This window comes from Terrapene carolina, unplaced genomic scaffold (genome assembly GCF_002925995.2).
Source record: "Terrapene carolina triunguis isolate 2854851 unplaced genomic scaffold, T_m_triunguis-2.0 Scaffold278, whole genome shotgun sequence".
Classification (NCBI taxonomy): Eukaryota; Metazoa; Chordata; order Testudines; family Emydidae; genus Terrapene; species Terrapene triunguis.
In genome coordinates this window covers 478,451-501,519 of record NW_020664629.1, presented here as the reverse complement: position 1 = coordinate 501,519, position 23,069 = coordinate 478,451, and positions in this window count along the sequence as shown.

Sequence of the window (23,069 nt, the reverse complement as noted above, 5' to 3'; positions counted from 1 at the left end):
ATACCAGAAACGGCAATCCACTGTGCTCCATTGCTGCGCGACTGCCAGCAGTAACTGGGAATTGTTTCATTCTATGGCTTCCAGCAGTGCTGCTTGAAGGACACTGCCATGTTCTCCATGGCAGTTCCTCTAGCAGCTCTGGAAATACTGCAGGATAAGGCACGTGGTATTTGTAATGCTCACAATAGTGCACAGTTGAGTGGGATACATGCTTCTTGGGATATAGTGTACACGTGGCTATGCCAGCCTTTTGAAAAAAGGCATGAAATATTATAGGTTCTAGCTGAAATCAGGGGAGGGAGAAAACTGCATCATGGGACACACGAGAGTGTTTTGGTCCCATAAGGCATTGCAAGCCCTTCCCAAAACACCCTGTGGTGAGTTGCACTGTGGGATAGCTACCCACACTGCACTGCTCTCTGCATCAATGCAAGCAATGCTAATAAGGACATGCTCCAGCGACACAAGGAGTGTGGTATGGACATACTCGACCGACTTAATTACTGTGGCAGCTGGATGTAGACCTAACTGAAGTCGACTTAAGTTTGTAGTGTAGACATGCCCTATGTCACTGACATCCTTGATTTTTTGCCCTTCTCTCTCACTACAAGGTCTGCCACACCCTTCACAGACTTGAGGCACCCCCACCATCTGTTTCTTCTCCCATACAGATGAGCACCTCTGACAAAAAGACCTCCTTCAACCACACAGACCTCCTCTGCTACAAATTCACTCTTTCCTCCCTCAGCACTGCCATCTTCCTAGCCAAACACCCTGCTCCTCTACTGGCACTGAATCCAGCTGCCTCCTGCCCACTCCTCATTCTCTATGCAGGAAGCAAGTTCCAACAGAACTTCCTTCCCCCTCACTAAAAACGAGATCTCTCATCTGCTCAACTCCTCTAACCACTCCACCTGCCCCAGCAACCCCAACCCATCCCACCTCCCAGTATCCCTCACCCCAACTTTCATCCCTACCTCAATCTCTCCTACTACTCTGGTTCATCCCCTTCTCAAAATCAGCATGCCTTAGTCTCCCCACCCCTCATAATACACCCCACCTGCACCTCCAAATACTGACACATTTCCCTGCCTGAATACTTCATATTTACCCAGCACTTTCCATCCATTGAGCTCAAACTGCTTTACTGAAGTGAGTAAATATCATACCCCCCTTTTATAGATGAAGAAATGAAGGCAGAGGAAAGACTTTCCCACCATCAGAGAATGAGTAAAATAACAACCACAGTGATTCTCGCTCACACACATTTCCCCGGAGCTGCCAGCAAGAGGCAGGCTGAGGCTTGGGGATATTTCTGCAATAACCGTTCAATATAGCAGACTGGCAACACTGGTGAGAGTCAGTCCTATTGCCAAAAAGCTTGGGTGAAGTTTGCAGTTAGCTATGAGCGCTCTTGTGAGAGCCACAAGCATTGGTGTTAAGATCTTCACTAACATTCAAGAAGATTAAATTGCCACACACACACACACAAAAACATACTTTGTTAACACAGAGTTAAGGTTTCCTGGTGGTATCACATGCCCTTCTGGAACACTGAATTCATCAAAACACAAATTTGTGTAAGCAAGAAAACATGGAGTAAAATACACTCCCACACAAACTGACTTCTGCCCCCCTGCAGCTGGCAATAGCCACTGGGAATTATCTACATGCACTCAAACTGCATTCACTGTGTTAGATGTACCTGTATTGAATGGTGCAGGGACAGATAGAGCTAATCAGGAAAACTGTGACAATGATATGGACCAATCTGAGAGGCTGTGGCCCTCTGGGGGTGTATGTGAGCCCCTCTCCCCTTGTGTCTGATCAAAGGAAAGCCGTGCATGTGTAGCTGGAGAGATCCAGGATCCCTCATTTCAGCACTGTGTTGTAGGTTGCGTCACCAGAAGGGCACAGGGGAGTGTCAGCAGTTAGATGGGAAATGAGTGTGGTCTAAGAGTTCAACGAAAGGTAAGTGACAGTATACTGCTAGATGGCATTATGCACCTCAGGGGAAAACATTTGTAAAAGAAGTTGTCAAATTTAGCAGAGCTGGTGTTCTGTCCATGAAGCAGTTTAAGGCCTGGTCCACACTACCCCCCCACTTCGGACTAAGGTACGCAAATTCAGCTACGTTAATAACGTAGCTGAATTCGAAGTACCTTAGTCCGAACTTACCGCGGGTCCAGACGCTGCAGGCAGGCTCCCCCGTCGATGCCGCGTACTCCTCTCGCTGAGCTGGAGTACCGGCGTCGACGGCGAGCACTTCGGGGATCGATCCGGGATCGATTTATCGCGTCTAGACAAGACGCGATAAATCGATCCCAGAACACCGATTGCCTGCCGTCAGACCCGGAGGTAAGTGTAGACGTACCCTAAGTGTATGAGCATAGGTGTAGGTAGCTCCTGTTCAGCACAGTTCACAGGCAGATTGTGAATATGGGCTATTGGCATAATGGGGCATTAGTCCCCAGGGCAGAGTTAAGGTTGCATGGGCGTGTACTATCAGGAGCTGCCTCCAATAATCAGGCCTAGTGGTTGGAGCGTAGGTCACAACTAGGCATAGGGTTGGGCCTGGGCCAAGGGTGGTGCTGGAATCGAGATCTGGGGACAGGCCAGGGTCAAAACTGAGATCAGAGTCTGTAGACAAACCAGGATCAGAACCGTAGCCAGAATCCAAGTGCAGGCCAGAGGCTAAAGCTGGGCCCCCAAAGCTCCCATTGGCCGGGAACAGGGAACCGTGGCCAATGGGAGCTTCGGGGGAGGTACCCGCAGGCAAGGGCAGCGCACGGAGCCCTCTGCCCCCCCTCCCCCAGGGGCTGCAGGGTCGTGGTGCCGGCCGCTTCCAGGAGCAGCGCAGCACAGGGCAGTGTAGCGGGGTGGACACCCGCTCCTGCCCTGAAGGGCTTAAAACAGCCCTGGGAGAGGGCTGTGGCAGGGAAAACAGCAATAGGCTGATTGGGGAAGCAACCGCAGCTGGGCCACGCCCCAATCAGGCCTCAGCTGGCCCTATATAGGAGGCTGGGAGCCAGGAGCTCAGCAGTCTCTCTCTGCATTCAGAGAGAGAAGGGCCTGGCTGCAGGGAGCTAGGGACCGAGTACCTGAGTGGCAAGGCGGATCACCAGCCTGCAGAGGGCACTCCAAGGCTGACAGAGCTAATTCCCAACAGAGACCAGCAGGAGGCGTCGCAGGGGTGAGTCCGCTCTGCTACAGGCAGGTAGGGAGCCTGTCATAGACCCGCTGCCACCCCAGAGCCGCTCCAGGTAAGTGGCGCCGGGCCGGAGCCTGCACCCCAAACCCTCCTGCACCCCAACCCCCTGCTCTGAGCCCCCAACCCCTTGTGCTGACCCCACACCCCTTCTGCACCCCAACCCCCTGCCCTGAGCCCCCTGCTGCACCCCACACTCTCCTGCACCCCAGCCCCCCGCCCTGAGCCCCCTCATATATCCCGCACCCCTCCCGTGTCCCAACCCCTTGCCCTGAGCCCCTTCCTTCACACCAGAACCCCTCCCACTGATTAAGGGTTTGGAACGGGTCCCATATGAGGAGAGATTAAAGAGGTTAGGACTCTTCAGCTTGGAAAAGAGGAGACTAAGGGGGGATATGATAGAGGTATATAAAATCATGAGTGATGTGGAGAAAGTGGATAAGGAAAAGTTATTTACTTATTCCCATAATACAAGAACTAGGGGTCATCAAATGAAATTAATAGGCAGCAGGTTTAAAACAAATAAAAGGACGTTCATGCAGCGCACAGTCAACTTGTGGAACTCCTTACCTGAGGAGGTTGTGAAGGCTAGGACTATAACAGAGTTTAAAAGAGAACTGGATAAATTCATAGTGGTTAAGTCCATTAATGGCTATTAGCCAGGACGGGTAAGGAATGGTGTCCCTAGCCTCTGTCTGTCAGAGGGTGGAGATGGATGGCAGGAGAGAGATCACTTGATCATTGCCTGTTAGATTCACTCCCTCTGGGGCATCTGGCATTGGCCACTGTCGGTAGACAGGATACTGGGCTAGATGGACCTTTGGTCTGACCCGGTACGGCCTTTCTTATGTCCCACACCCCGTACTCCTTCCCGCACCCCAAGCCCCTGCCCCAGCCCTACATTCATGGTCCTGCATCCAACTTCCCCACCCAGATGTGGTCCTCGGGCCAAAAAGTTTGCCCACCCCTGCCCGAGAGGGACCGGGTCACATTTCAGATCCCAGCACACATGCAAAGGTAGGGAGACTGGCTCACACTGCCTTGGAGAACCCCGCCAGATCCTGGAACACACATGGGAGGGAGAACGTGAGGTTCACAGATTCTTCCCTAGTTGCCCTGCCTTTCACCTCCATGTCCCCTTTCCCAGTGCCCCAACCCTCCCCTCCCCTTTCCCTAACCCTAACCTTTTCCCCACACCTGAGCTCCCAACCCCCTCCCTCCACTATTGCCCAGGCCTATTTATCTCCCTTCCCTACCAGCAAGCATTTGCATGTTTAATCATTTTTCCCAAAAAATATTTTGATTATATTTCCCACAAATAAAAAAATAAGCCTGAGACACACATTTTAGCAGTATGCCTTCATACCTTTACCAGATTTCTACCCAAGGTGGACTCTTGACATGTCTGGGTGGGTCAGGTTCAAGGACTACTGATCAGCCCCTTGAGCTATCCAGCTTCAGTGACACTATCAAGGCTAAAAATCCTGTTGGCTCCTCTGGCTTCACATGCTCAGTATAATTTGTTTAGCTGTGAGCCTTAGGAACATGAGGTTCAAGCCTATCCAGAGAACTAAACTCTTTCTTAACTACTATTTTGCTTCCCCAAAGGCCTAGTGGATTCCATGAACAGTCTGGGGGTAACCCTTTAGTGAGTTAGGGCTGGTCTATACTTACCCGTTAGTTCGACGGCTGGAAATCGAACTTCCGGGTTCGATTTATCGCGTCTGGTCTGGACGCAATAAATCGATCCCGGAAGTGCTCGCCGTCGACTGCGGTACTCCAGCTCGGCGAGAGGAGTACCGCGGAGTCGACGGGGAGCCTGCCTTCCGCGTGTGGACCGCGTCTGAACCGCGGTAAGTTCGAACTAAGGTATGTCGACTTCAGCTACGTTATTCACGTAGCTGAAGTTGCGTACCTTAGTTCGAATTGGGGGGTTAGTGTAGACCAGGCCTTAGACTCTGTGCCAGGATCAGAGCTGTGACACTGGCAGACTAGGTGCCAGCTCATGCTTGCCAAGACCCCTAGGCCTCAACTGAACACTGCCAAATGCATAGCTGGAAACCAGTCTGCCTCACCTGAGTGTTACATTGTTAAAATAGGAATTACATTTATAAAAATGTGTATAGTGTTTAGACGTCATGAAATGCTTGTACATTGCTGCATATATTAATTTCACTTATAACATCCTACTCCATGTGATAAAGTTATATGGAGTGTTTGCATTGTAAACCTCTATAACTGTTACTCCTGGGGAAATTCTGTGCTACTGCGCACATGCAAAATTCATGTCTGAACACAGAACTTTTTTTCCCCCTGCAGAAACTGCATTCTGCCCAAGAAATACTGCAGTTCAGCCGGCTACAAGCTGTTTTGGCACCACAGCGGCCTCTGGCAGACAAAGGCGGAACTGCAGCACTTCTTGGGCAGAATGTATTTTCTGAGGGGAAAATAACTGTGCACAGCGGTGCAGAATTCCCCCAGGAGTAGAAGTTCATCACAGCACCCTGCCCACAGAGCCAGGTTAGGACTGACAGAGTGGTGCACACAGGGCTGCTGTGGGGTCACAGATAGAATCAGAATGGCTAGTGAGGGGGATAGACTGGGGTGCAGTCTCAGGAGCTAGTGGGATGACAGCACTGAGCCAGGGGCTGAATGGGAGGGGGGCTGCAGGGCCACATCAGGAGGGGGGACGTGGGGACAGGGGCAGATGTACCTGAGTGAATGGGAGAGGCTTGAGGTCAGCTAGGGTCTGCATGGGGGAGGCTCCCCAACTCCCTAACAATCCCCCCCCCCCCAACAAAAACCTGTTCCATACTTCTCACATCCACACCCAACAACCCACCAGATTCACTCCAGGCTCCTTCCCTCTCCCTCAGCTCCTCCGTTACCCCGACTCCCCCAAGCCTTTTCACTGCTTCTGACAGGTGTGGGAAATGATTTTTTTCTGCCAGAATTCAAGCTGTGGAATGAGTCCACATGCACATCTCCTCTTCCTGGGTGTGGTAGGGAGCAATTAACAAAGTCTTTGTTCTTTGATGTTTCAGTGTCTCATTTAGTTTAAATGAATTACTCAAAGGTCTGTATTAATATGCCTAGTAAGGAATCTATTTGTCAAAAAAAGTTACCAGAACCTTGCTGACAGGTATTTTGAAATAAATTACCAAAATAATTGAAACTGGTGTGATTATATTGTGTTATTTTGACAAATAAAATATGCAGAATTTTGCAGAATTTTAAAATATTGCCAGCAGAATTTTTACTTTTTTGGCACAGAATTTTTAATTTCTTGATGCAGAATTCTCCCAGGAATAAACTGTGTAATTGTGTAACTCACCAAACAGGAAAGAGGCAATCATTAATGTGAAATGCTGACTTCCTTCACAAGGTGGTAGGTCCTGCCCACCAAGAAGGCCCACTGAAACCAAATGAGACATTGAAGCAGCAAAGAACAAAGACTTTGTTAATTGCTCCCCACCACACCCAGGAAGAGGAGATGTGCATGTGGACTCACCCCATCAGCTTGAATTCTGGTGGAAAAAAATCAAAATCCCTGATAAGAAGAAACCATCTCTATGATGCATGGATTTTGAGAGGGCAATATTTCTAAGCCTAAGCAATGGACCCCAGCTGCTTAGCCTGCGTTAGCCCTTAAGGAAATCTAGAGCTTGCTTATTATAGAAGCTTCTACCATCTTCTGGAACCTAAGTAACTCATCTGTGTGCATGTTTACCTGCTTTAACCTTGTAAATAACGTGTTTCTTTTTCTTAGTTAATAAATCTTTAGTTTATTATGGCATTGGCTACAAGCGTTGTCTTTGGTGTAAGATCTCAAGTGCAATTGGCCTGGGGTAAGTAACCAGTCCTCTGGGATTGGGAGTAACCTGAATATTATTGTGATTTTTCTAAGGGACCATCACAAATTCAAGCTTCCCTCAGTGGCAAGATAGACCAGAGTACCCAAGGGGACTGTCTGTGACTTCATGGCCTTGGCTACACTCGGGAATTAAGCGCGAGTGTAGTCGCGCCGCCAGCGCGAGGGGAGTAGCTTGCAGCACTGCGAGCGAGCGTGCAGCGCTGCAGGCTCTGATCGCACTGGCGCTTTACAGGGCTGCACTCGCTGCGCTCGGGGGGGGGTGTTTTCACACCCCTGAGCGCAGCAAGTTGCAGCGCTGTACAGCGCCAGTGTAGCCAAGGCCAAAGTTAAGGCTGTTGCAGTGCTTGAGGAGTTTACACTAGATACTTGTATAACCCACACACCTCCTGGGTGTGGTGCTCAGACCCCTCAAGTGGCACCAAGACCACTTAGAGACTAATGAGTCTGCTACAGCCTTAGCTAGGGGCCATGTGGCTTTTAGCTCCTGCAACAGAGGTTCATGCATTTAGCTCCGGAGGTCCCAGATTCAATCCCGCCCAACAACCAGGGTCTGTCGGCATTACACTTGGTTGGTGAACTCGCATCCGGTTTGGGCTTTGGGCCTTGCTTCTTAGCAGTCTGCCCTGAGGTTGGTACTCGTGCTCTGGAGCCACTCCAGACAGCTTGACAACAGCCCTGGTTTGATACCCAAGTATGGGCAAAAATGCCAACCTTTTGATACAGCCACTTCCCCCAAAAAAGCTGTTCAAGAGAACCCTTTGCTCAAAATGATCCCAAATTCAGTTCACTAACCTATCCCGTATCCCCAAGATGCGCAACAAATTTCAAGGCAATCCAAGTAACTATGCAGATTTTAGAGCACACACAAGAGTTGAGCTTTAAACAAAAAGCTGGTCTAGACTTTAACTATAGTAGATGTGGCAGATCCATATAGTGGAGTAAAAAATATAATGAGGAAAAATGTGAAGATGACTGGGGAGCATCCCGAACCCCAGCTAGGACAGAGTTATAGCCTGAAAGGCCCTATAGCGGGGAGCCTCCCCCTCTTTGGCAGGAAATAAGAATGAGATGCAGCCAGCAGTGGTATAGCTAATACACCTGGGAGTAGGCAGGGTAGACAGCACTCAAATCCCCACACATTATAGTAGCCAGGGTGGGCTGTAGACACATTTGGGGATCTTACAAAGATGTACAGATGTTTTTTAAAAATGTATTTGTTGTTTTTCTTTTCCTCTCCATCTCTCTGCCTACCTGGTCTCTCTCTACTAGGATTCTTCAAGGCAGAGACCGTACCCACCATAGCACGGGCGCTGTTGGAAATAAACAATACTCAATGGTAGGAGCTCCCCAGGACACTGTAAAGCCTGAACAAGACTGGAGGGGGAGATGGCAACATATTACATACACAAAATGAAATATAGCAGCCAAATTGTGATTTGGGGCTGTAACTCACTGAACAGGCCGGGGGCCTGTCTCTTAGTGCATCTTTTATCCCCACGTTCATAGAATCATAGAAGATTAGGGTTGGAAGAGACCTCGGGAGGTCATCTAGTCCAATCCCCTGCTCAAAGCAAGACCAACCCCAACTAATTCTCCAGTCACCAACGATGCCCCGCTCTTTCACAATTTTTCCATGCAGGTATCAAAGCACCCAATTCCCGGATGCTTCATCACTACCATTTCCACTTCCAAATCCCCTTCCATAATACCACAAGAAGCATGTCAATAAAAAAAAGTTCTCATTAAACATAACTCAGTTTAACTACCAAGCTTCTCCCCTGCGATGACATCACTGTTACCCTCATCTTTCCTTTTCCACGTGGCCTCTGCATTATCTGTTAACCCAGTCATATCTCAAACTAGGGCCCAATCCTGCAGGCACTTCTGCATGAATGTGACTTTGCAACATGATTTTATTGGGACTGCATATTTGCCGGACTGGGCCCTTGCTAGATAGAGCAGTGTATAAAGTTACTTCTATATCTTCCTGTAGCAGGGTGGTCACCCCACTCCTGCCCGGAGGGGTTAAAACAGCCTGGGGAGAGGGCTGCTCCAGGAAGAGAAAAACCTAGGCTGATTGGAGAAGCAGCCTCAGCTGGGGCCACGCCCTAATCAGGCCACAGCTGGCCCTATAAAAGGCTGTGGGCTAGGAGCTCAGTCAGAGTCTCTCTCTGGCAGTAGAGAGAGACGGGCCTGGCTGCTTGGGAGCTGAGCAAAGTACCTAGAGTGGAGCAAGGCTGGGGGAAGGCTAGAGGAGCTGGGGGCGCTCCAGCATGGAAAACCCCCAGGCTGCAGGCCTTTGATGAAAGGCCAGGAAGGGTACTGGGGTTGCAGAGGTGCAGCCCAGTGTAGGCCAAGGCAGCAGGTCCAAACCCCCCTTTCCAACGATGAGTGGCCTTTACAGACTGCACTCTGACCCAGTGAACGGGGGCTAGATGGTGACTGGCAGTAGCCACTGAGGTGAGCTGGGGATAGGGGGTTTGGGGTTCCCCGGGGAGGGGAGACCAAGATCTGTGGGGGTACTGCCAGGGGGCAGCACCCAATGTAAAGGGGCACCGGGGTCTGGGAGGGGCACGGGGGCCAGCGACAAGCGGGACATCTGCCAGCAGAGGGCGCTCCAGAGCTGGAAAACCTAATTCCCTGGACAACCAGCAGGAGGCGCCGCACCAGTGCCCGTCACACTCCCAAATCAGAATGTCCAAGTGCCTAGCAAATTTCTGGGGCAGAAGGGACTGACTTATGAGGAGAGGTTACAAACCCTTGAATGTTTACAACGAAATAAAGCCCTGGGAGAATACTCTGTAGGAAACAATTCCATCCTGGCTGAGTCCTGGTGTAAAATGGACTAGATGTAACCTAATGGGTCTTTTCTAATCTCTAAATTCAAATGTCTGTACCACAAGGCACCCTCCTTCAGACCCTAAAATGACTGACATGCCTCAAGACCAGGGGTTCTCAAACTGGGGGTTGGGACCCCTCAGGGGATCGTGAGGTTATTACATGGGGGGGTTGCGAGCTGTCAACCTTCACCCCAAACCCCGCTTGCCTCCAGCATTTATAATGGTGTTAAATATATTTAAAAGTGTGTTTAATTTATAAGGGGGGGGTCGCACTCAGAGGCTTGCTGTGTCCTAGGGAGGTTGTGGAATCTCCATCTCTGGAGATATTTAAGAGTAGGTTAGATAAATGTCTATCAGGGATGGTCTAGACAGTATTTGGTCCTGCCATGCGGGCAGGGGACTGGACTCGATGACCTCTCGAGGTCCCTTCCAGTCCTAGAATCTATGAATCTATGAATCTATGAAAGGGGTCGCCAGTAAAGAAAGTTTGAGACCCACTGCTCAAGACCCTCTCAGTCCCCAAACAAGCAGCACAGAGACCCACTCAAGGCCCATATTGATGTGTCCTAGGAGTTCCTCTTAACTCCTGGAGTAACAGGACACTCCCTGCCCCCAAATTATCAGGCCCAGGCTCTTGCTGAATTCTAAGACAACCTATCCACTCAGGAAAGAGACCAGAGCACCATCATGGGCAGCTCAACGAAACCTGGACTTAATATGCAGCGGTGGACATGAAAGCAAACAAAATGTTAGGATGCGAAAGGAATGGAATTGAGAATGATACTCAAAACTAATGCCATTATATAAATCATTGGCATGCCCTCACCTGGAATACTGCTAAAGTCAAGGAATAATCCACTGCTTTCCCCTCATCCACAGACCCAGTTGTATGCAGGGGTGTATGCAGTTCTGGTCACCCCATCTCTAAAAATATTCAACAGAGTTAGGGCATTCAGAAATGTGTCAAAATAGGATTAGAAGTTGGAGAGACTTCTGTCTGAGGAGGGATTGAAAAGATTGGGATCGTTTACGTTAGAAAGGAGAGAAATAAGAGGGGGGTAGAGGAATACAAGATAATGAAAGGGATAAAGAAGGAAAGTCAAGCATTTCTATTTAGACTCTCATAATAGAGGAACAAGGGGATAGCCAATGAAATTAATAAGGCAGCCCACTCAGAAGTGATAAAAGGACTTTAAAAAACACTGCACGATTAGCCACCTGCTCTCCGAACTCCTCTACAATCACATCATCATCCTGCAGTCAGTACAAAGTGCTGGTGTTAATATCGCCTGTCTTGTCCTTTGTTTTGACTGCATCATGCCCTTTTTCAATCCCTCCACCAGCTTCCCCTTCCTCCACCACTTCAGAATAGAAAAAACATGCTCATCTCCCAGATCTACTCACTGCTCTCTAGGTCTAGTTTTGCTCACTGTGAGCTTCAGGTCTGGGAAATGTATTCCCCTTTGCTTTTCTACTGTATTATCAAACTGTCTCATTAGCTGGGATGTAATGTGTGTAGAAACATTTCTTCCTTCAAACCAGAGAAAAGGACTCCACTGAACTACAAATTCCCTGCTTATCCCTCAGGTGCCTCCCTGACTCTCAACCTAGCAGAGGTATCACCTTCCTTGCAGAAGCTGCAACCAGGAATGTCTACACAACAGTAATGAGGTGTGAGATTGCTGCATATGTAGACACCCCCATATTAGCTTTAATCTATCTTGCGCAGGTACCAAAAACAGTGAAGCCGCAGTAGCATGGTCTAGCCACCAAGTACATAACCTGACTACATAATTGGGCAGCTAGCCCATGCTGCCACAGCTTCACTACTATTGGTATCTGAGCTAGCTAAATCCAAAGTATCTTGGGTATGTCTACATGTGCTGCAGTTGCACCTCTGATTTCAGCAGACGGACAGACCCTCAATTATTGAAGCAGAAGCTCCTGAGATAGGAATGTAGTGCAACACTAATTTCTTACAGGTAAAGCCAAGCGCAGCACCACAATTCACAACTCACTTCTCCCTGTTACTGGCAGGGTCTGAGCACTCGAGGTATGTCCATACTGCAATTAAACACCCACGGCTGGCCTGTGTCAGCTGATTCGGGCTCTGGGATTGTTTAATTGCAGTGCAGATGTTTGGGCTGAGGGGGAGGATCCCAGAGCTCGGGGTCCAGACTGAGCCCAAACGTCTACACTACAGTGAAATAGCCCCATGGCCCAAGTCAGCTGACACAAGCCAGCCTTAGGTGTTTAATTGCACCACAGACATACCCAGAGCGTACAGAGTCCTTAGATTCAGGCAGGTCAAACAAAGAGCTTGGGCTGTCAGCTTCCACACAGAGGCTTCCCATTGGAGTGCTTCTCGCTGTATTTCCATGGGAACAGACTTGTGCCTTTCCTGTTGCCGAGGAGATGCTCTCATTGCTTTCTAAGGCCGGGGAACAATGTCCTGAGAACATTTCAGGGTATTGAGGACCTCAGAGTGCCTAAAGCCTGGAAGGGATTTTACATCGACAGATCAAAGCCCCCTAACTATACAGGCAGGATACTCTCATCCCCATTCCTGTTCTTCAGCTCCAATTTTGGGTAATTTACTAAACGTGCCAGATTATTCCCTACAGCTATTTTTGGTATCTAAATTTAAAGAGAGAGACTTAATTTAAAAATCACGTCTGAAAAATCTTTCCTGCTACTGTCCTGGTAACGTCTTCCATTCCCTCTTCAACTAATCAAAATTGTAGAAAATTTGGCATTAGCCTGCATTTTGTGTAGAGCTGGTTGTTTGGCCAGGTGTCCCCTACCCTAGGCAGAGCCAGTTAGCAAAGTCAGTCAGTCACTCTCTTGTGCAGTAACAGAGGGAAAATATTTTAAATGGGATAGTAAAGCCACAAAAAATGGTGGGGGGGGCACATATTTCCCAACAACAAGTCTTGTTCCTTCATGTTTTTCATGTCACAGCTTATCCCCGAACCATGGAGACCTCGGGGGTGGGAATGGAGCAGGCACATTGGTGCCTGAGGGTCAGTGGCTGTGGTTACTGAGCAATCTTAGTAGCTCACTAGTGCACCTATTTCCTGGCCTGTTTCAGGGACTGAGGAGGGGTTACCAGTATATCTGGCCCGTCCAGAAGCTCCCGGGGATGCTGTTTATCTGTAAATGAGGATTTTCAAACCAGAAGGGACCATTATGATTCTCTAATCAGACATCCTGCATAACACAGGCCAAACATCCTTACCCAGTAGTTTCTGCATCAAGCCCATAACTTCAGTTTAAGATAGATCATCTCATTTAGAAAGAGATCCAGACTTGATATAAAAATTTCATGTGATGGAGAATCTACCACATCCTTAGGTAAACTGTTCCATTAATTACCATTCCGGTAAAGAATGCATACCTTATTTCTAATCCGAATTGGTCTAACTTCAGCATCCACCCATTGGAGCTCATTCTGCCTTTTTCTGTTGGATTCAAGGCCATTTATTATCAAAATCTCTTCCCTATGGATACTTACAGAATGTGACCAATTCACTGTCAACCTTCTCTTGGATAAACTAAATAGATTGAGCTTCTTTAGTCTCTCACTATTAAGGCAGGTTTTCCAGACCTTAAATCATCCTTGTTGCTATTTTCTGAACCCTTTCTAATTTTTCAACATCCTTTTTGAAGTGTGGACACCAGAATTGGATGCACTATTCAGTAATGGTCTCACTAATGCCATATATAGAGGTATTATTACCTAGGTATTCCCTTGCTTATACATCAAAGGATTGCATTTGCCCTCTTAGCTACAGCATGACACTGGGAGCTCACGTTAGTTGATTATCTACCATGACACCTAAGTTCTTCTGTTGCTGCATTGCAGGACACTGCACCCCATCCTGTAAGTGTGATATTCTTTGTTTCTAAATGTATGCTGTTGGAGATTGCTGTATTAAAATGCATGGTGTTCAAAAGGCACATTTTGCCAAACAATCCAGATTGATCTGCATAACTGACCTATCCCCACCATTATTTACCACTCCACCATCTGCATATTTTGTTGGCAGTGATTTTATATTTTCTTCCAGATCTTTATTGATTTCTTCCAGATTTTATATTTTCTTCCCAGTTTGGAGAAAGTGTCAGTCCAGAATAGGGAACTGTTTCTTGTGTTCCCTATATCCACACCCAGTCTGAAATTAGGTCCAGAGTGTGAATGGCAATGTGGCAAGGTCAAGAGACAACCTGTGGGAAAGAGAGGGTAGAGGAGATCTCATACTATTGCATCAATAACAGGGGACTGGATGTGACTATCCAGGAGGCCCCTTCGAGTCCCATGTTCCTATCAGAGGTGGTATTAGCGTAGATGTTGAAGATACTTAGGGCAGTAAATACTCTACCACCATGTCACACTGCATCCCTGTCATTTCCTCCCAGATGTTGGTCTTGAAGGTCTCTCAGGTCTCATGGGGCTCTGGAGGTCTGCAGATTAGCAGGATGCACATCTGGGATTTTTGGTGATTTACAGAGGACTTCCTCAAGATGCTCCAGACAAGACTGAAATGATGCTGGTTCTAAAGGGGAAATGCTTCAAAGAACTGGCCAAGATGACTCCACCATCAACTGACGACATATAGCCCCCAATCATCAAAATGATGTGAAGCCTCATGGTTGTATTTGATTTCATAGATTCCAAGGCCAAAAGAGATCAATGTGGTCATCTAGTCTCACCTCCAGTATAACACAGCCTATCAAACTTCAACGTCAACTCTAGGCTTCACTTTTTAAAAAATGTGAGATTTATACACAAATGAATAAGAGGACATCTATCCATGGCCATTGATACCTATCCGTGGCAAAGGTGAGGATCAATGTTGTGATAACAGGATGGATAGGGCAGGGCTAAGTTATGAAAGGCCTTGAAGGTAAGGACAGGAAGTTTGTCTCTGATACGTTGGAGGAGGAGCTAGCAGAAGGACTAAAAAGAAGGGTGACCTAATCAAAGCGACAGGTCAGGAAGATGATCCTCGCAGAAGTACAGTAACTCCTCACTTAACGTTGTAGTTATGTTCCTGAAAAATGCGACTTTATGCGAAACGATGTTAAGCAAATCCAATTTCCCCATAAGAATTAATGTAAATGGAGGGGTTAGGTTCCAGGGGAAAAAATTTCGCCAGACAAAAGACATTATATACATATACAGTATAAGTTTTAAACAAATTTAAACAAACAGTTTAACATTGTACACACCAATGAATGATTGTGAAGCTTGGTTGAGGTGGTGGAGTAAGAGGGTGGAATATTTCCCAGGGAATGCCTTGCTGCTAAATGATGAACTAGCACTTGGCTGAGCCCTCAAAACTTAATACGCTGTTGTTAATGTAGCCTCACACTCTACAAGGCAGCATGGACTCAGGCAGGAGGGAGGAAACACAATAGATGCAGGGTAGTAGCTGCAAACACTTCCCTGCAAAAACTAAACATGATAATGAGGCCACGCTATCCAGCTGGAGCGCACCACTCCCTCCTCCTGACAGCACATGCACGGCTGCACAGCTGCTGACTTTCCAAAGTGCTGGGGGTGCAAGCATGTGTGAGAGACAGAGAGACATGCATTGACCCTTTAAGTACACTGACCGCACTTCAAGTATGTTGCCCTTTTAAGCAGATCAGCCAGTTCAGACAGGAAGCAACAGCTTCCAGGCAGCTCCCTCCATTCTGTCCCCCCAGCCCTGTCCCCCTCCTCTGCTTTGTGGAGAGGGGGTACAGAATGGGAGGGGGAGCAGGAGCAGGGGGACATCCTGATATCAGCACCCCTCTTCCCCCCCCCCCCAAAAAAAAAGCAGGAAGCTCCCGGGAGCAGCTCCACAGCAGAGGCCAGGGCAGGAGCAGCACAGCAGTGGGGGGAGGGACAGCTCAACTGCTGCTGGGCAGCTATGGAGCCACATACCTTACAGGGAATTTAGGGGAGCTGATGGGGGGGGCTGACTGCCCCCCCGGTTCTAATCCCCACAAGGAGGGGCTGCTCTTCCAGAGAATCCTGCAAACAGTGGACAAAGCAGGCAGCTGCCAAACAACGTTATCAGGGAGCATTGCACAACTTTAAACGAGCTTGTTCCATAATCAGCACCGGCTCTAGGCACCAGCCCTCCAAGCATGTGCTTGGGGTGGCACTTTCTAAGGGGTGGCACTCCGCTCCCCCTTTTTTTTTTTTGCTTGGGGTGGCAAAAAGCCACTGGCCCTGTCAACGCGTGAGCTGAGATCCGCGCCCCCTGCACAGCCCGGCGGTGCCCTGCACAACCCACTCAGGCAAGGAAATGCCGCGCCGCCCTGGGGAGACTCGGAGCAGCAGTGGCAGCAGGACCCCTCCTCCCTCCCTGCATCCCGGGCCCCGCTTCCCTCCCTTCCCGGCTCCTCACATACTCCGGGAGCCCCTCTCGCCGCCGCTGCAGCCCGGGCTCGGCTCCAGGGCCTGGGCTGCGGCGGCGAGAGGGGCTCCGGAGTGTGTGAGGAGCCAGGGAGGGAGGGAAGCAGGGTCCCTTGGAGCCAAGCCCGGGCTGCGGTGGAGAGGGGCTCCCGGAGTGTGTGAGGAGGTGAGCGGCCGGCTGGGCTTGTCAGTGCTGAGCAGGTAGCCCCGCAGCCGGAGATCCTCGCCTTCCCGCCCGCCGGGGCTGGGCCAGGGTGCGGTGAGGCTGAAGAGCAGCAGGTCCGGGTGGCTCTCCAGGTCCTCGGCCGCCAGCATGTCGGGGGTGAGGGCGGTGAGCACGAACTGATCCACCTCGGCCACCAGCAACACCGCGAAACCCAGGGAGGGGACCGTGTTCTCCGCGCCGCCCCGCAGCCGCACCACCACCTGGAAGTACTCCCGCTCCGTGCCGCCCAGCAGCTCCACCCGCATGGGGATGGAGCCGCGGCTGGGCCAGGGCTCGGCCGCTGTGTGCTGGTAGCAGATCCCATGTTTGGGGCGGGGGGGAGCCCAGTGCTGGGGCGGCAGGGGGTATGGGGGGGGGAAGAGAGAGCCCAGTGCTGGGGTGGCAGGGGATGGGGGGGCACTGGTGGGCGGGGGGCAGCCAAAAATTTTTTTGCTTGGGGTGGCAAAAAACCAAGAGCCGGCCCTGTCCATAATAGATCAGCAACGTAACAACGTTAAGTGAGGAGTTACTGTATACTAAATAGATTTGAAAGGGGCAAAGTTGACAGTTGTCAAGGCCAGAGAGGTCATAGTAAAGTCACAAAATGACCTTCTTCTGTCACCACTGACCACATCACCCAATTTCCTGAATCCTTCCATTAGTTCTGTCATTGCACACTGTCATTTATACTTGGAACTGCCTCACACTTCTTATCCAACAAGCATCCTTGATCTCTTCCTTGAAACTCAAGGGACACTTATCCACTACATAAAGTGCTAGTCCTGTGTCCCCATGTTAAGTTGCTAAATACCAGACATACTTGGCCACAGCATACCAGTCTCTGTGTTGGAAGCAGTTAATGAACCCATCTGAGGACATTTTTGAGCAATACACATTGTGAGATGAGAACATCTAGTAGTCACTATATATGGCATGAATACATTCTGGCGAGTATAATACAAATACTTGTTAGTATGAGCTACAAAAACATGTATGTCTATTTTAGTTATTTACATTTGTCTAAAAGTAATTAACTATGCAGGATTACGGCACCTCTACACAACTTAAAATACATACAAAGAGAGCTATCCATAAAAGAGATTTTGAATCCTTCCCATCTCAAAATATGAGCCCTTCCAGAAAACCCTAGGAAAAGAGTTGAGTCTTACAGCATGCGCTGAATGTTATAACTAAGCCCCTACTTCATTTGCAATATTGTGGAAGTTGCAGATCCCACAACATTAGGCTTCCACTGCTATTTGGATTTTAATTGGCTTACTTTGCACAGTCTGCAATTTTGCATATATTTTGAGTATGCAATTAGTACTGCACTAACATACAATTCCTGTAAAATTTTAAAGGCTAAAGTGACTGGACTCGATTTCTACAGCAGTTATGTTAAAACTTTTAGTCTTCTAAATTTTATATTGTATCGGTCACCTTTTTTAAATGAATGTAATATAGTTGCAGCAAAATGTCTGGTTATCAAAAAAATTAGCAGGCATAACATAATACTTGAGTGTTTATATAATTCCAGCAATTTTTTCTTAAACAAATAGGTCTACTCTGGCTTTTCCAAATTACCGCTATTAATAAAGGTACATTATTACTTTTCCGTGATTTTCCATGTCTTGTCTGCAACTCAGCCGCAATTATTTGAAGATCATCCCACAATTCAAGTATAGTTTTAGTTATAATGGTCCAAGCTTTGCCAGACAGGGCTTGGGAAATCAGCCAGGTCCACAGTCAGAGGGCCCCTTAAGAAAAATACCCTCCCTCCAGCTCTCTTCTGTTTAAAGCATCAGGCTGTTACCTTGAGGTCTCTCACTGAACACCACTATAGCAACTTCACATTGGGAGAGAGGCAGGTCCCAAACCTTTTAGAGCTTTGTAGGTCAAAACCAACACCTTAAATTCCATCCCAAACTCCTCAGACTCTTGAACACCAACACAACATGCTCTCTGTATGAAACAAATTGGCAAACTCATTCAGCAGTAACTTCAGCTGCCAGATGACCTTAAGGTGCAAACCAATGTAGAGCACACTGCAATAGTCTAATATTGAGGTGACAACAACAGGGACAACTGTAATGATGTCTCAGAATTGGAAAGCAAATGTTGCACCCTCCTTGCCAAGCGCAGATGGGAAAAAGCAATTTGGCTACAGCTGCTACTGGGGCATCCAGCAGCTGCCTAGGACCTAACACAGTCCCTAAATGGCAAACAAGAGTGATAAATGGCAGGTGCACTCCTTCGACCAAGCAGGCTGATAATCACTACCATTCTTTCCCGTTGCTTCCCCCAGCCTTCCAGCATTACCTTGTTCTTATCCGAGTCAAGCCTCGGCCAGCCTGCTTTCATCCATGCCCCAATCTTTGCCAGATATTGAGCAAGAGTCCTTCATGAGGAGTCTAAAAGTCAAGACTGTATGCCTTTCTAAAAGGCACACTCGTGGGCTGGACGCAGGAATTTACTAGGTGTAATTCTCTGACCTGTCTTATGCAGTAGGTCAGACTGGATGATCATAATGGTCCCTTCTGGCTTTAAAAATGCATGAAGTGGTTCAGCTGCACCAACTGGACTGGAAAAGATGAGGTATTAAGTTTTCAGTCATCAAGATCCAGTAACTGGAAGCAGAAGTTAGACAAATTCAAACTAGAAATAAGGCACAAATTTTTACCAGTGAGGGTAATTAACCATCGGAACAACTTACCTGGGCCACAGTGTATTCTCCATCACTTGGAATCTATAAAGCAAGACTGGGTGTCTTTCACTCAACAACACACTCTAGCTCAACCAGAAGTGATGAACTTGATGCAGGAATCACTAGGAGAGATTCTCTGGCCAGTGTTGCGCAGGCGGCCAAACTGGCTGATCATAATGGTATAATCATAAGCTATAAAATTGTTACCTTCACTAGGGTAACACTGCGTTCTTCCACTACTCTTATTACCAATGACCACTGAAGTGAACTTTGTAAGTCTAAGTAGGAAAAAAGGCACTGATCCAACCAAGAAAAAGAGAAAACCGAACACAAACTGTAAAGAAGTGACCGAGCAACAGGAGGCAGTATGGCTCATCTGGAAATGCTCCAGTGGAAGTGACAAGAGGCAGAGGAATTAATACTAAAGATGAAAGAATTGAACTGGAGATTCCAGTATGTTGGTGTAAATGTAGAGTTAACCAATGGGTATCCATGGAAGCCAGGGAGGGAGGAATAGCAGGCAGAGGAGAATTTACTGTGTGACACTACATGAAGGAAATGAGAACTCAAAAAAATGTTGTTTTAGGTATGCTGCAAAGATAAGCATGATACCTATGCAAGTCCGTGACAGCCTGGCAAGCATCAATCACCCTTAGTGAATGGAGGAGGAGTTACTATGAATAAACACCTTAAGCTCCTCCTCTTCCCTTCTCCCCTACAACAGGGGCTCCTTTGCTCTCTCAGCGGCTGCCTCTCCCTCTCCAAGCCAATCTCCCTGCTTTGCCCATGTCAGTTTCCTCTCTACCAGCCACGACGGGAATCAACATCTACCCCTGTATATTTGGATCTTAACTAACCAGAGCACCAGCTAAGATATCCAGTACTAAAGGGGCACCTCGGTCTAGGACTGACTCCAGGCAACAGTCCTAACATGCCCAAGATCCCCAACCCCAGACATTCTCCCTACCTCCCATGCAAACCATATACATCCTCCTTCCCACCAGGAACAATCCACTTTCCAAAGGGTTAAACCTACCTGTACCAGACTAGGTGGATGATGAAGGCCTTGAGTCACATGTGCTTGGAACAATGGGAAACAAGAAGCTTATCCAACTGTGCAGTGGGAGGTGGCTGGTTGGTTATGTCATGATGAATTAGCAGGGAAGGTTCTGATCTAACTGAAGCAGGAACTGCTGTAACGCAGCAAACCCAGGACACATTCGAATCCAGCTCTGAAAGGAGAAGGTAGGCAGTGAGTGGGAGGGAAGAGATGAACACAACACATAAGTGTGAACTTGCTGGGTCAGCACTGACCTGAGACGTACCTTTGCAAGCTGTGAGAAGAAAAAGATAGAAAGACTATCAGCCCCAGATGTTGAAGAAAGAGTGGAGAGTGTTTACTGATATTGCTGTTCCAGGTTATATTCCTGCTGTTGGGCACAGGAAGGGCTTGTCTTCACTACCCGCCTGGATCGGCGGGTAGAAATCGATCTCTCGGGGATCGAATTATCGCGTCTCGTCGGGACGCGACAATCGATCCCCAAATCGACTATTCGCGTAACTGAATTTGCGTATCTTAAATCGATCCCCCCCAGTGTAGACCTAGCCTTAGACTCCAGCTATTATTGGGAAAGTGAGCTAGTTCAGGAGCTGTAACAGCGTCAGTTTGCTGGTGTATAAAGAGAGGCTACAAAAGACAGACAGCAAAGTATGATATTTTAGCAGAGACACTGTTACCTCAGCTGTACCAGGACATGGAAGGTGTGGAACTAGCTGTGCTAAGGCAGGTGAGGAGATGTAAATACAGATGTATAAAGAGGGTAGGGTAAGATCCAAATATCCAGGGGTAGGTAGGCTGGAATGGAGCTGTTGATCCAGTTGTTTCTAGGGCACATGGGCAACATATGTGGGTGCAGAGTCATCTCTGCCAGGGCAAGTCCAGAGCAGATCCTGACATTCCTGGGGAAGGGGATGCAGATTGAACTCTGTCTGTGGAAAAGAGGATGTCAATACAGCTGCTCCTTGGGAAGAGTGTGATGATCGAGCTATGCCTGTGGAAGAGGGGTGGCACATAACGCTAGCTCTGCAAGCCAGGGAATAAGGGGAGGACATATCACAGCAAGTGGAGAGAGGAAAACACAGCTGTGCTCATAGGGATGTACAGGGAGGGTAGTTTAATACCCAGCTGTGTCGAGGTCAGCAGGGTGCTCGCTGCCGATCCAGATGTTCCAAGAGCAGATGGACCGAGAGGAGAGGATGTTCATGTAGCAGTACTAAGTCAGATGAGCGGAGCAGTGGTGTTCAGCCTGCTCTGTCATGGCAAAAGTGCAGAACCAACTCTGCCAGGGCTGAAGAGCAGGGCATGGGTCCAGATCCAGCAGTGCCAAAACAAGGCATGGGCAAACAGGCAGAAATGGAGAAGGGCAGGTGGAAAATGAACAGCACCAAGGCAGACAGTGCAAGAGACCAAGGTATGTACCATTCAGTGTGCAGTGCCATTCTGGAATAAGTGAGCAGCAATATCAGGTCAGAGACACAATGTGCCAAAGCAGCTGCTGGGCAGAGGCAGGCAGGGGAAAGTGGACGGGGGTATGGGACAGTGTGAGCAGATGGACTTGTTAACAGTGCCCAGTAGGAGGGCCAGGAATGATTAGGAGGAGCTGGGCAGTACCACATAGTGGACAGTGGCATGAACTGAAGCAGGAGGCAGGGCCATGCAAGGCCAGGTGCACAGTGCCAAGGCAGAGGTAAGTGAAAGTGCCAGGCCTGGAAGGCAGAGAGCAGGGCTTGTAAGGTGGAGGTATGTAGGGACAACCTGCAGACTGAAGGGCAGTGCCAGGCAAGGGGGGGGCGCTAGTGCCAAGGCAGAAAGAACAGGAAGCAGTGCAAAGAGTGTCTTTCCGAAGGCAGGAGTGAGTGCCAGGCTGAGGGCAGAACTAGGGGTATCCTACAGCAGAGATACAGTGCTGGATTGAGGGTAGGGCTAAGGGTCTCTCCCAGGGGAGGGGGCAGTGCCCAGCTTAAGGCAATGCTAGAGGGGGGTCTGTCTCCTAGGGCAGTGCTGAGCCGAGAGCAATTCCATGCAGGGAGTCTCTCCCCAAGGGAAGGGGGGCAGTGCTGGACAGAGAGAAGTGCAGGGGGCAGAGATAGGGGGAAAAGAGTCTCTCACCCCCTGGAGGTAGTACCAGGCATGTCTCTCTTCCAGGGCAGGTGGGAGCAGTAGCACTGCCAGACCGAGCAGGGGCAGGAGAATTAATCTATCTCAAGGCAAAGATAGACCCAGCCCCCAGTGTATGTCTCACTGGCAGGGAACAGTGCCATGTAGGAGATGATATATCACAGAAATGGGGGTCTCTCCCAGAGGCACTGCTGGAGCTGTGAGGAAGTGGTGTTGGATCTCTCCTAATGCCAGGGGAGCAAGGATTGGGACTGGTCTCTCCTGGGCAAGGGGGCAGTTCAGTGCAGGGGAAGGTCAATCTTTCCTAGCAGGGGACAGTTCATTTGTCCCAGGAGGAGCCAGTAGGTAGCAGTTGGTCTCACCTGAGGGAAGTAGGACACAGTGCCTGGGGTTGTGGGGGGTCGGTCTCCAGGGTGGGGCAGGGGAGGGGGCAGTACCCAGGACTGGAGACAAGGGAAGGGGCTGGGGGGTCCGCCTCCCCCTGCCAGAGGAAGGGGCTGGGGTGGTCTCCCTCAGCAGGGGAATCAGCTGGAGGGTCAGTCTCCCTCGGCAGGGGGCAGAGGAAGGGGTTGGGGGGTCGGTCTCTCCCTACCAGAGGAAGGGGTTGAGGTGGTCTCCCTCAGCAGGGGAGTCAGCTGGAGGGTCAGTCTC